The 14,856-nt window shown below is 43.6% G+C and overlaps 1 pseudogene; it reads right to left on the bottom strand.

The window, feature by feature from the left end:
* Positions 1-14,856, bottom strand: part of LOC119860090 — a 28,842-nt pseudogene that overhangs the window by 13,182 nt on the left and 804 nt on the right.

The following is a 14,856-nucleotide window of genomic DNA, read 5'->3' as shown; positions in this document are numbered from 1 at the left end:
GCCTACATAGTTAGCAGGAAGTTTTAATAGTGCAGCAACAGACACAGGCTTTAGTGATTGTACAGTATTTTTCTCTTACATGCCTGTTACTGTTATTGATAGGACAATACTCAGTCTATGAATTTAGCTCTTTTTACTGTGGTCATTGCTGAGGTATTAGTATCTGACAGATTTTAAGGTCGACTAGGTAGATGAGAATATCTTTTAGTAGAGCAACTTCTACAGAGCTCTTCTTCAGGGAGCCTGTGTTCTACAGAGCTCTATGTGGCTTGAAAGCTTGTATCTCTGCAGTACAAGTTTCTCCAATAAAAGATACTCACCCTCCTTGTCTCTCTAATATCCTGGGACCAACACGGCTACAACATTGCAAACAACGGTTTTTAAGGTCAACGTTTTCCAACTTTATTGCCCGAGGTTAGGGTCCTGCAGCTATGTAGGCACCTAAACCAATGTGGCCAAAGGTCCAAAGCACTGGAAGCTGCAAATGGTGCAGCACCTTTGGAAATCAGACCACTTCTGTTTAGATGCCTACATGGCTTTAGGACCCTAGCCTCAGGCAACCCAGGTTTGAAAATTTTTGCCTAGAAGATAGCTTTGTCTCTTCCCCATTGCTAGTTCATGTTTTTCAGGTCATTCAGATTTCGGGAATTGATTCAGGTTCAGAAATACCAAACCTGCGGTAAATATGTAGCTAGCCTAGGGCCAGATGTTTAAAGGTATTTTCAATACCCTAAAAAGATCTGGGTCCTATTCAACAAAAGTGCTTTATATGTTATGGTGTCCAGTTGACCCAAAATTGGAAGGGGCCGTTTACACTCCATACTAGTTCTCATGTCAAATTCAGTGAAGCCAGTCAGAACGATCCTATCCCCCAATCTTTCAGAGAGAGTAAAATATTTCCTCACTGAGATTTAGAAACATTGGAACAATTCCAGCTCTCCTGTGCATCCCAGTTAAAGTTGCTGGGATTGTAGGCAAGGGCAGAATTCAGCCTTTTTTTTAAAAAATGGTCATGCTGCCGATCAGGCGAAGTAGCAACCAATGACAACCACATCACGGGAACTCACCAAGGCCTTTAAAAATATTTCACGGAGAAGTGGTATATCTGCAAATACTTCAGCCTGATGGACAAGAGCTTCCTTCACTAGTTGGTATCCGTTGACCACCACCAATGTCAGATTTCCGAACAGCACACTGAAAATGTTGCCATACCGGCCAATAAACTGAAAGACACGTTCCTCTGATTTAGTTACCTTCTGTGTCAAACTAACCACTGGAAGGATGGAGATGGTACAAAAGTACCGGCAAGCTGTAGTGTAGGAGAGATGCCTTCTTAGCAATCTGATTATAGGAATCGCCTAAAGCTCTGCTCTGTATAACTTGGACATGACTCTTACACACTGGAACACTAATGCTAGAGGATGATCCTCCTGGAATGTTAGGTAACATATGGGACCAATGTTAGGCCAAAGTTTTCATATAAAAAAAAAAAAAAGAAAAAAGGAAAGAAACTCCATTATAATGGTTCCTCATCATCTCCATGCCCTCCCCGCCCCACACTTTTACTCATGTAGAACTAATTCTAGGTGGTTAGAACTCGAACTTTGCATATTGGCTAATACAGCATCTGCCAAGGCCTGGATTTTCCATGGCACATTCCCTTACCAATGTGTGCATATAGCATCTGTATGGACAGGGTTTAAGACACCTGCCACTACCAATCAGAGTCAGACTGTGCTAAATATTTAGGCCAGACCTTTTTTTCAGCAGGTTAATACCTCCCACACTGAATATTCACTTCTGATCCCACATGTTCTCTTTTTCCAGGAAAGGAAGATATTACCATTTAGGATCAGGAGTGTTTTCTCCATCCTATAATAAACAGTTCTGAGTGGGATGAGGAGGACAAATCAGAGGCCTAAAAGCATTGATAATGCCCTTAATGCTCTGCCCAAAAGGAATGTCTGTTATCTGTAGGATCTTTCTTTGACCCAGCAAAATAAGTACAAGGAATTATAACTGGCCCTTGTCTTACAAGCATAATTGTTATTCAGATGACTAAAACCTATCAGGCACGTGTTTCCCAAGTTCTCCCAGGCTTCGCTCAAGAGGAATGGGAGCCTGTGAGAACAGCACCCAGGTCTAGGCTAGATGCAACACAAGAGAAGACGTATTTTAAAGTAATAGCAAAAGAAAACGAGCCAGACCCCGGAGGGATATTACTTTGCCCAGCTACTTACAATGGAGGGTAAGCCCCCTCCTCCACTTTTTCGGGGGAAGACCCTCAGCTGGTATCAATTGTCATAGCGCCACTGACTTCACTGGCAGTTAGGACTCTCGGATGCTATTCCTGGCTCTGCCACTGCTCCTCTATGTGACTCTGAGCAAGTCACATGGGCACTTAACCTCTTTATGCCTTAGCTCTTCCATCTGTAAAAATGGATGGAATGGGACAAATCCTGGGCACCAGAACAAAGGCAGAGTAAATGGACAAAGGCTCTTCATAAGTCTGCATAATTGTGGATCCACCAATCACCTTTCATCCTTTCCCCAATCTGTCTCAGCCTTCCGTGATACCACAGAGAGGCAGAGGTGGGATGGAGTCAGCCTCTCTGCTGGAGTTCTATTGCATTTAGGTCCCTTTTGCACCCAGGGAGGTCCAGTAACAGTTACCTACACCACAGGCTGTTGTAAGGCTTACTGTCTGTAAATCATTTCCAAGGGTCTGCTAGAGAACACGCTCTGTACGTGCAAAGCATTAATACGCTAAACCTCAGTCAGGCTCTTGCCTTCTGCAGAGCGAGGTGGATGGGCTGCTCCACAACAGTGCCAACGAAAGGAAAAAGTAGTGGCCCAGGAGGAAAATTCTTGGGATGTCTTTTTCACATGATTGGCAATTAAGAGAAACACAACCAGAATGACTAAGTGTCTGAACAGTCAGCCTTTCCCAAAGGGAAGTTAAAATGCACCACAAGCGCAGCTGCATCTTGACTGTCAAAGTACAAATTTTTTAATGCCAAAAGGGACCTGGGCTCTGACCCTTGTTTAGTCTTGCTGAGATCGGAGGTAGAGGTGGGTAAAGTAAACTGGCTAAGATGCTAATAATGGCCTGGTTGGCAGGACTAGCCAAGGGAATGCTGCTTTCTCACAAACCTCTGTTGTCAGAACCCTCACAAAATGAGCGGGTTTAAATTCTGTCACAGCAAAGAAAATCCTGCTTATTCAGCTAAACAGAAACAGTCTTGCAAGACTATTTGCAGCTTTACCCCTCTGACAGGTCCCTCAGCTTTCTTGCTGGAAAACCATTCCCCCTCTCTGCCTTTAATTAACAGTGAGCTCCTTTATACGATACCCAATTGGGATTATAAGCATTAAACATTTTAGGTTGCAGTGAAAGCAAAATTACTTCACTAATTACATATTTAGGGAGTTATAGAATTTAAAAACTGTAAGGCACCTGAGGTGATGGGCACTATACAAATGCCCAAGGGACTGATCCTCTTAAGTGCTGATCACCATTTATGAGGTGCTGTGCATCCTCAACTCCCACTGAAGCCTGGGAAGCTCACTGAAGTCAAAAGAAGTTTAGTCTGAGGAAGGCTGGCACAAATAGGCCTTAAGAGCTCAATCCCATAAGGTGCTGAGCACCCTGAACACCCAGTGACTTCAACTGAAGTTGAGGTGGCTCAGCACCTCACATGATTGGGGTTTGTGCACCTAAATCTTAGGCCTTTTGCAAATCTGTCCCCTAAATAAATCCCCTCACTCTTTAGGGTGAGTAGCAGGCTGGAGCAGCAGTGAAATTAGCTCATCGCTTACTGGCTAAATTTTAAACTAACATTTATATGGAAATTTTTAGAAGTTTTTCATTTACCAAAACTCAATTTGCAGTCAAGTCAATTATGATTTTTAAAATGATTTTGGTAAAAATTTCAGGAGCAAATATAATGCAAGATTTCATGGAAACTGTTAATAATATGACAGTTTTAAGTTATGAAAAAAGGTGCCCTGGTCCAGGAAAAAAAATTTGTGCAAAGTCTTTTTCAGATCTAATTTCTACTGGGCTGCTATTCATTGCTGTAGCTGGAGCACTGTATACGTTAGTGGCTATTTTAGAAGTATATGTAGTCTATGCACTAAAATAGATTAGTAAATGTAATGAACTGCAATGCTTTTTTTGAGCTACAGCCTGACTGGAACCCAATTCTGCCCTATCCCCTGTGAGTCATGTAGGATTGCCAACCAGTTTTTGAATCCTATGGTGAGGAGCAATGTTGTGGGCGGTACACTACGTCACAAGCTGCAGGTTAGCTTCAATGTAAAATGCCATCCATCAGCCTGACAGAGCCATGGACACAAACTAAGCCAGGCAACAAGCTAGCTCTTAACTTTGCCAACAAGTCAGCTCTTTTGCTTGGGCAGACACTTGCACTGCTGAATTTGTGACCAGGGCAGAGACATCAGCATTCAGCAAATGCATTTTTGCTTATGGGCCAGTTTCTTAAATGTGGCCCACTGGGTTTATACTCAAGGGGGACACTACAAAAGCCCACAGTTGCACACCTTACTCCTGCATTCCAATTTGTCCTCTCAGATGGAGGCTTTGATGAGTACAATGGTCCTCCCCCCATGCAATTTTCTGTGACGTTCTGGTTTTACAGTTTGTACCTAAGTATCTACTAACACTATCCCTATGCGGTGAGTTGGTCCAGTCTTTCTTCCATTTGAGTAAGGAGTATAGAATGGAGCCCCTAATCCTGCCATCATGGATACGACTGTTGGCGTAAGTAAGTGCCTGTCTACCATGCGACATTGTCTTGAAAGATAATGGGATAATAAGTCACAACTTCCATTGTGATGCTGGAACCAACTTCAACTGTGATGCAGTTTCACTCCTCTGTTGTTGGATGGATGATACGATTTATCAGTATGGACTAGAATACCAAGCAAATTGGGATGTGCATGAAGCTCAGTTGCAAAAACACATTCTGTAGCATGGGTGGGTGACTCATGGCTGGGGAAGGTGTCACACGAGGAATGTTATTTTCTGCATCACATGTACATTTTCTTACACTTACCTAGACCCCGTCAGTCAGAAATGTCACGTCTCTGGTTTCGCTTGTCCAAATGTGTCTCTCCCTGGGGTGCTCAATTAGCCTGCTGCAAATTGAGGGAGTGTTACAATTTCACCATAACAGGTTTCAGAGTAGCAGCTGTGTTAGTCTGTATTCGCAAAAAGGACTTGTGGCACCTTAGAGACTAACAAACTTGTTTGAGCATAAGCTTTTGTGAGCTACAGCTCACTTCATCGGATGCATCACCATAGTGATCCCATTCTTATGAACCAGCACATTAGTGTTGCATTGTGATAACAGTATTTCTGGCACCAACACAATGCATGGTAGCGTGAAAGCTTCGATTATAACTCATTTTTCCTGCACAGCAATCTACAATAGGTACTCACCTTAGATACTTAAAGAGTCCCCATTACCATAGTGTCTGAACACCTCACATTCTTTAATCCTCACAACACCCCCTATTTTACAGCTGTGGAACTGAGGTGCAGAGGGATTAAGTGATTTGCCAAAGGTCACAGGTCATCTGTGGCAGAGCAGGGAATTGAACACAGGTCTCCCACCAACACCCTAAACACTGGGCCATCCTTCCTCTACGTGATGATCCATTGCAGATATGAGTGTAGAGGGAGGGATTACAGAGAATAAGGATATTGAATGGACAAACACAGCTGCTTATACACCAAAGCATCTTGAACAGCCAACAGACAGCAATTGGCCCATATGGTTTCTACCTTCTTCCCTGGCTAGATGTCTGACTGTTTGCAGAAGGTTTTGAAACATTCTGTTAAAAATGTAATTGCCATTTGTTTTTTTGAGATCTAGTATCCCGATATCTTTTCCAGGGAATGAAATTCAATAAGGTAACAGAATGTAGTTCAACTGTTACCGTATTTTAAGAACATTATTTAAGTGACAGAATTTCTTAATGATTAGAAACATATGTAGGGAAATAACTTGATATTGAAAATAAGTGGATACACTTGGTTCTAAACCATTTTTATTGAATAGCAACATTAACCATTGCAATTAACCTTTCAAGCCTTTGCAAATCAGTGATGTGATAGACAATACGAGTCAGATTTCCACAAGTCTGTAGGGCTAGATCCTTAACGGATGTAAGTTGGCATAGATCCAGTGAATTTAACAGAACCACACACTGGTTTACACCTGTTGAGCATCTCACCCTTATTTTTTCTCCCTGCACCTGATCCCCAGCTCGTCAATGCCAGTCTCCAAGAGCAATGAGATAGCAAATAACTTTTATGGCATTTCAAACTTCTGATTGTTTTGATCCCTATCTTAGGCCCAAATCCTGAAAGGGGTTTCACACCCACAGTTCCCCTTTTAGGGCCACTACTGCTAGTTGCTGATTGCACCCAACCTCTGGTGCCTTGAAATGAGCACCGACAACTGCCGCTAATGCCCCGTTTGGTACATGGAGCATCACCCAGTGCCACTGAAAGTCAATGGGAGGCCTTTCATTCACATCAATGGGCATTCAATGAGGCTCTTGGTGAGCTTTGCCTCCCTGAGCAAACTCAAGAAAGATACATTGTAATCTTTATTTTGGCTAAATCTTTCAGAAGCATCTAAGTAACTCAGGAAGTTCTTAAAGCACTTAGGTGATTTTGGAATTTTAGTGCTTGTGCCTTGGTGGATGACACTTTGATTACCCCCTGGTTTATGTTTTTTCTCTCCAATCTAATAGTCCCTATGAAATTAATCTTTCTGGGAATCTAGAGTTTTGCCATCATTATCTAACTCTTTAAGGAAGGTAAATGCTGGGTAAACTGAGGCACTGAGGTCGAGTCAGGTGTTTTGCCTGGGCTTACACAGGTAGCCCATGCCAGACCCCAGCAGGTCTGATTCCTAACCCCCTGCTCTATTAGAAAACAATCTCTCTCTATGAAAACAGCTGATTGTGATGAAGTGATTTTTGTATGAATTTATAAGCCAGATAATGATAGCTTGAGGGAAAAAGAATTGGACTAAATACCATTATTTGCAAAATTATAAAGGGTTGATTCAAAGTTGGACATGCAGAGGCTGCAAATGGCAACTTAGACTTTGGCCCTCTGAAGTCAATTTAAAGACTCATTGGCTTTGGTGTGGGCCCCACAGCACTCCTTGACACAAGATCATTGGGCAATACATTGAATCAGACCATTGCCTGGTGCTATTCCCTCTTTGCTCCTGAAGTGACCGTGGTCATTTCATTGTCTGCCCCAGGCTGTTATGGCCCCCACGAGTGCCACTCCAACCCCTCCTCACATAGATATTCTGTCATCTTATGCCACAGCCTCACTTTCACCAGCAAAACCCAGTAACCATAAGCGTTGACATGGCAATCCTTGTACCTAAAAATCTCTTAGATTGCCCATTGTGAATACCGAGAAGGTGCATATTCACAGAGAAGAGTATGTCACACATTTCTTTCAATGCCACAAGGACTTAACTGGAGATAAAGTGTCATTTATGTACATATCACAAGTGGATTTTTTAGGCACAGATGTCTTTCTGGTGCCAATATGCTGTTTATGTACTTATCTGTCACAAGCACATGTCTATGTACATATGTTCTGCTGGCACAAGCATAGTGCATTTTGAAACTCTTATTAGACTGCTAATAAATAATATGCATACAAAGGAAAAAACAGAAGGTGGAATCTATCTACCTTTTAATTATAGGAGAGGAAGAAAAAGATGAGTTGCTACGCAGGCATCTGTGCAGGCCTGGAAGGCAGTGTCAAATGCAATCATTTTACAACTGGATTTTCACAGGTTTGAGGGTGTTCGGGGTTTTTTGTTTTTTTAAGTGACAGATTATTACAAATCTTGGTGCTGATGATGTACATGAGTGTGATTGTCACCAAGGAATTTTGAAAAGCCTGAGCAGATGTTTGGCAGATTTACAGCATGAATTCTGAATATTCAAAATGCAAATTAGAATATTCAGTTGATGGATGTGGAGTAGCCTTACCTTTTCCTTGGCTATACTCAAAACCAATCAGTCTGAAAATCCATACATAATAGGAATATTATTCCCTTTCTAGGCAGTTCTCTCTTTATACCCAGAGATCAAAATGATGCCCCTTTAGGCAGAGCTACATGAGAATGGAAATGGAGTTACACTGCCCTGGACACTGGAGGGGGCATAGTTAGCACCAAAGCCATTGGGTCCTGAGCACTGGTCTATCCTTTTCTATTTCCTGTTCAATCATTTTCCAAGCTTGGCTGGCATTCAGATTGCCTCATTTCCATTATGTCCTTGCTGTAACGAGCACAGCAGGCTGAAATCAGGATGAACCACCATGTCCTGATACATGAACAAACCAGTGGGAAGAGAGCAGATCCTATCAGCCAGATGCAATACTAGACCAGGAAGCAAGCTGGGATTCGTCAGCTAAAGCAACCTGTGTGAAGCGAGGGAGGTTGCCTTGCACCAGGTTTCATCTTACATGTTCTGTGGAATGAAGCAAGCATCAGGCAGACATTTTTTCTATTTCTTCTCTGCCCTCTCTTCCTGTGTGTTATGACTAAGCGAATTACTAAGCCAAAATTCAAATTTGACCAGCTCCTTCTGCCCAAAAAAAAAAAAATGTTTATTATGAAAAGAGTAACTGAAAATCCTGAGCAAGAGGCTTTATGCAACTGCCAAAGGAAAGGGGGAACCTTTCCAAAATGATTGAAAATGCCACCCAAGATTTTTTAAAATGACTCATGAGTGTGGGTGTCCAACTTGAGATCCCTTAAAGTGGCTTGATTCTCAGAGATTGCTGAGGAGTTACCCTCTGTAAATCAGGACCACCCTGTAAGGGGGCTCAAGCTGGGCATTAAGTATTGAGACATCCACAACCCATTGTCATCTATGAAAAAAAATCTTGGTTTTAACTTTTAATTTCCAGGACCAAGAGTTTAAAAACAGCCTAAGGTTAGGCTCCTACATCCATATCTAGGCACCCAAAAATGTGGCCTGACATTCAAAAGTGATGCAAACCCAAGAGTGCTTACTGTAGTCTATGCGTGCAGTTGGGGGCAGGGTGCTCTTGAGGGTAAGGCCATTTATTGAAGTGGCACCGGCTATATTTGGATGTAGGAGCCCACTGTTAAATTTTCAAGCTTGAATTCCTTGTTCCAAGTATTTTCAATCTTCCTTGTTTTGTTTCTTTCCTTTGTGTGTTTCATAAAGATTGAAAAGGATTTTTAGGTCAGAATAGTTCAAAAAAAAAAAAAGCCACCACAAGGGCTTTGGGAGCCTTCACAAAAAACCCATGAACCATAGATGGTAAAATTCTAGATCGGGCTAGTGATACACAGCTGAGAGAGAACCCGCTGGGTGAGGTGCTCATCTCTTTTACACAGAGGTAGCACCTGGTTATCTTTTGTTAATGGGGTTAACTCTAGATTTACATAAATGTAACCAAGATCAGAACCTGGCTTGACTGCATTATTGAAACATCAGGATGGCTTCAGAACACTCAGTCACTGCCTAGCATGCCAACCACCAATATTGTCCAATTGTTTCCTCATCTGTCTTATACTTAGATTGTAGGCTCTTTGGGATGGGGACCATCTTTTTGGTCTCTGCTTGTATATTGCCTAGCACAATGGGGTCTTGAGGCACCCAAGTGGGGTTTCTATGGGCTACCACAATAGAAATAATAATGTCACAGAGCCTAACTGGTAAACAGTGTTATCTGGATGCCCTCCTTAGGGTTTGTATTTTATACCCAGATCAGCTCTTTGGCACATAAAGTTGGGCTTTTAATCCAACAACTTGCTGATTTACCTGAAGTGTCTGAATGTGGGAGTTGGGACCTCACATTTGAAGTGGACCTGTAATGATTTTACCTATTAGAACAATTCATCAGGATGAAAAAGGGAAGGATTGCATGAAAATAGAGATAAACAGCATGTCCAGTGTCATGACCTGATTGCAAGTCTTTCTAGTAGGTTTCACTTTTTTCCCTCCCTCCCTCCAGATTTTAATATCAGTGCAGCTTGTCTGCTCTTCACTGGCGAGTCTGGGCACATGGGCTGCATGGATATGGGGAACAAGCAACCTCACCTCTCCTATGGCACAGTTGCACATCCTTGGTGCTCTGTCAGTGAGCCTCTGAAGAAAGGCAACAAAGAAAAGAAACCGCTCCATTTTTGCCACTTGCTGCCCAGGACAAATGCATTTACCTTGAAACCAGACAAGCTACAAAAGACTTGGCTGATGGAAACAATTTGTTACAATGCTTTTGTTTAAACAGTTGATTTGCTGGGGAGGGGAGAGCAGGGGCAAGGCTTTGTTTGGTTAGTACGGACTTCTCATGGGTGCTTCTAATTGGTATTAGAGATTATACAGTCATTCAAATGGTTTGTTAGAAAAGATTCTTAAGTCAGCCACATAAGAAATTCATCACTGAGGGCATTAATGTTGCACATAAGCATTTATTGACTATGGAAGCTGAATTGTAAAACCAACAAATGGATGAATAAAATATCATGTACAAAGTAACTTGAGAAAATGTATTGAATTATTGCCTAGAGGGATCCGATGTTCTCATTTATCAGGCTAATTTAAAAAAATGATATGTTTATGGGGACTAACTGGCTCATGGAATTAGCAGTGGGATGAGATGCCTTTTAACTCTAGCTCACTGGCCCAAACCTAATGCAGGCTGGTAGCGATGGAAACTCATTACCAAACTATGCAATGATCTAATTTAAGGCCCTAATCCTGCAATCAGATCCACATGGGTAGAACCTTGTGCCTACATGGAACCGCATGATCCAACTGCAGGAGTTAATGGTTGAACATGTGGTTTGAGTGCAGTTGCCAATGGACAGATAGTCACAAAAAAAAAAAATAGCAGCAGCACTGGCCACCATCTATGGCTTTGTTGTAGATTACAGAGTAGTCATCCATTGACTCAGTCCAAGTGGGTGAAATGCAAAGAGAGGCTTCCTTTGATACAAGTTTGACTCAAACCTTTTGACCACCAGGTCACAGCAGATGTATGTTGGTAGCACAGCATGGAAAAAATGTGCCATGGGGCAACTGCCCTTCTGGTGTGTAGTCTTTGGATGACTAAAAGGCTCTGCTCTCCACTGCAACCAACCTTCATAAATTTGCTTTCATAAATACACTGCATTAAAACCAGTTGACAGCAGCAAGGTTAACTATAATAAGAACTGCAGGTGACATCCTGGGCTCATTGAAGTCAATGGGAATTTGGCCACTGACTTCAATGAGGCCAGAATTTCCCTTTGTATGGGCTGTTCAATGCACTGCAGGATTTTTGACTACTCAATCTCAGCCAATGCATTCAAATGACTGTTTATTTTTGAAAAAAAACTAGGGTAATATAGCAGCAAATACCCTATCAATCTGTAACATGTATAGACACTTGCTCTTATATATTGTGACAAAGTTCCTCCTCTACCTTGGTGGGTCCTGTGCTTACTGGTGGATTCGCTTGCCTCAGAGGTTCACAGCAGCCAGAGGTGAAAGTAAGCTGGTACAGCGTACTGGCAAGAGCTGGTGCACCATACTGGGGCAGCCCGGCTTCCCCGGGGGCAATTTAAAGGGCCTGGGGCTCCCAGCACTGGCTGGAGCCCTGCTGCTGGAGCCCTGGGGTAGCAGCTGCAGGGCTCCGGCAGCTATTTAAAGGGCTGTGGCTCCCCTGCTTCTACCGCCCAGGCCTTTTAAATAGCCACTGGAGGCCCCGCTGCCGCTACTCCAGGGCTCCAGCAGCTATTTAAAGGACCAGGGCAGTAGAAGCAGGGGAGCTGCTGGCCCTTTAAATAGCCCCCGGAGTCCCAGGCTGCTGCTGCTACCCCAGTGGGAGGGGCACTTACCTTACAGGGTGGGCTGGGGCTGGCTCTGACCCACTTAACCCTACCCCTTCCACCCTAGGCCCTGCCCGGGGCCAGAGCTGGCCCCAGAGTACTGGTAAGTCAATCGACTTACTTTCACCTGACAGCAGCCCTCAGTTTGGGCTTTTTTGTGGCTCAAATCTGCCATTCACTCAGATAACCTCACCACTGGCCAGCATGGGGAAAAGGAGAAGAACCACCCCCTGAAGTCTCCCCTGACCCACATGGTGGATCAGCAAACAGCCCAGAGATCTTCCCCTCTGGTGGAACCCACAGTCCAGGTCAACTCCTCCTGTGTCGGACCAGGAGCTGGGAAATTGCAGGGGTGGAGGGGAGAAAGACGACCCAGGCTCACCCTCTACTCCAGGTTCCAGCTCAGGGGCCTGTGGAATGCAGCTGTCGAGTGCTTCCTGTAACAACTGTGTGACAGCTACAACTCCCTGGGCTACTTCCCCATAGCCTCCTTCCAACACCTTCTTTATCCTCACCATAGGACCTTCCTGCTGGTGTCTGATAACACTTGTATTCCTCAGTCCTCCAGCAGAAGTCCTCTCACTCCCAGCTCCTTACGCACCTCTCCCTAACTGAAATGGTGTCCTTTTTAAACCCAGGTGCCCTGATTAACCAGCATGTCCCAATTAGCCTGCCTGAACTGGTTCCAGCTTGTTCTGGAACTGCCCTGATTATCTTACCCAGGGAACAGGGATCTACTTAATCTGGGACTAATATCTGCCTTCAATCACTTTTCTGTAGCTGTCTGGCCTGACCCCCTCACAATATGCTAAGACATAGGAGCTCAGTAACCTCAGTGTCCTGCGGAATTTAACTTAAAACAATAGTTCAAAGAATGAGTTCTCAATCTTGCAGCCTCTTATGTCTTAGTGGATTCCAATGAAGGATCAAGGCCTTAGAAACAGCTTTGTAAAATAAAAATAAAAAAAGAGGCTGGGGGGGTAAAGATCAAGAAACATCGCTATGTGTATTTTCTAATTTGGCCTGGCAATCTGAGGGCTTGTCTACACTGGCAAGTTCCTACGCACTGAAGCGGCTTTCTGTGCTCAAACTGCAGCCGTGTACACACTGCCAAGCCACTTTGTGCACAGAAACTCCTCAGTTGCAGCGCTGCAAGACACCCACCTCGACGAGAGTCGTGAGGCTATTTGTGCAGAGGCTCCAGCGCTCTATTGCCAGTGTAAACACTTGATTGCTTTCTGCGCTGTAACTGGCCTCCAGAGCTGGCCCATAATGCCTCAAGTGACCGCTCTGCTCATTGTTTTGAGCTTGGCTACCCTGGAGACATGTGCCCCTCCCCTTTCAAAGTACCATTTCCAACAGCTGTTGCGTGCTGTGCTGACCTGCTCCGGGACACACAGCAAACCATTCACATGGAATGCTCCTGCTGTTACACACACTACGGTCTGGGTCATTGCAAGAGCTGCTAATGTGGATGCGCTCCAGCATCACAAGCAGCACAGCGTGGACATACAACAGCAGTTTAATAAAAATGGTACTACTTGTGGTGCAAAAACTTGGCAGTGTAGACATACCACAATGCCTTAGGGTATCACCTTAAGGTGTCACTGACGGCACACTATAGGGAATGTTCCCACAGCCTCTTATTCCTGCCATGCACATTTAGCCCCCAGTCCTGCAACATAATTGGATGCTCACATCTGTGCAGAGCTGCCGCCCACCCCCCAAAATTAATGCCCACTAGCTCCCTTTGCAGGATCAAAGCTTCAGGGAAGAAGAAAAGAAAAGCACTTCTAATCCCTCCAATTGTGGACTAGCCCTCACAAGGTGCTTTTACTGGGGGGGGGGGGGGGGGGGAGGGAAGGCCTTGTTAGAGAGATGGATCTTGCTTTTATATACACAGGGTTGAACTTGGCATGATTTCATCTGGGAAAGTAACACTGAGCTATGGTCCTGCAAGTGACAATGCTTCTCTACTGGCACCACAGAGACTTAGCCTGGGCCATTCTAGCTGAAGAGTGGAGCCCAGCTGCCTTGGCAGTTTGTGAATGGATGTTTTTAACCTTGCGCTGAACAAAAAAAAAGTTTTCTACAAGTAGCTGTGTCTCTAGTTACATCTGGAAAAACAGACACTTGACATCCTTAAAATAAAAACATCTTTCCTCTCCTTAGCTAAATGAAGGATCCAATCACAATCCAAAGGAAAGGACAGAACAATAGAAGTGCATTTAGAATTCTTGAGACTATCACAAGAATATAATCACTCAAAACTTGCCCTTGCTGGCAACCTTTAGATGGCAATGATTGCAGGCAATCACATATAGGAATACAAAATAATAAATAATCATCATGTGGATAGGTGGCAGACTTTCCCAAAGCATTTTTAAAATCTCTTAGGGACATTATTTACAAGCTTTTATTCTAACCCCCATCACATAAAAAGGGAAATTTAAAAATAGTAGAACACAGTTTTTGTGTATTTTCCAAACTCTCAATTCTTCTATGGAAAGTAGTATTTCCACAAATTGAAGAGCCATTTGGGCTGGAGAGATGCAAAGTGACTCACTGCTTTGTTCTCTTTGTAATTAAAATGATATAGTCCTTAGAAGAGCTCTTACCTGTGTCTGTAGGCCAGTTAGAGAGGGATGACTCAAATCCAGCTTCTGATCTATCTGTAATAAGCGAGTCTAAGGAGTTTTTCCTAGTTGATCAGATATGGGCTGGGGATTGCTACAAACAGCTTGATCTTTAGCTAAAAAGCACATAGAGGCTACGTTTTCCTCAGTAACTGAAGGAGTTAAATCCTGAAAGGTGGCTCAGTGCAGATTCATATATACTAAGGTCAGAAGGGACCATTCTGATCATCTAGTCCAACCTCCTGCACAACACAGGCCACAGAATCTCACCCACCCACTACTACAAAAAACCTCACCTATGT

The sequence above is a fragment of the Dermochelys coriacea genome, chromosome 8, assembly GCF_009764565.3.
Source record: "Dermochelys coriacea isolate rDerCor1 chromosome 8, rDerCor1.pri.v4, whole genome shotgun sequence".
Lineage (NCBI taxonomy): Eukaryota > Metazoa > Chordata > Testudines > Dermochelyidae > Dermochelys > Dermochelys coriacea.
This window is presented reverse-complemented; position numbering and strand designations above follow the sequence as displayed.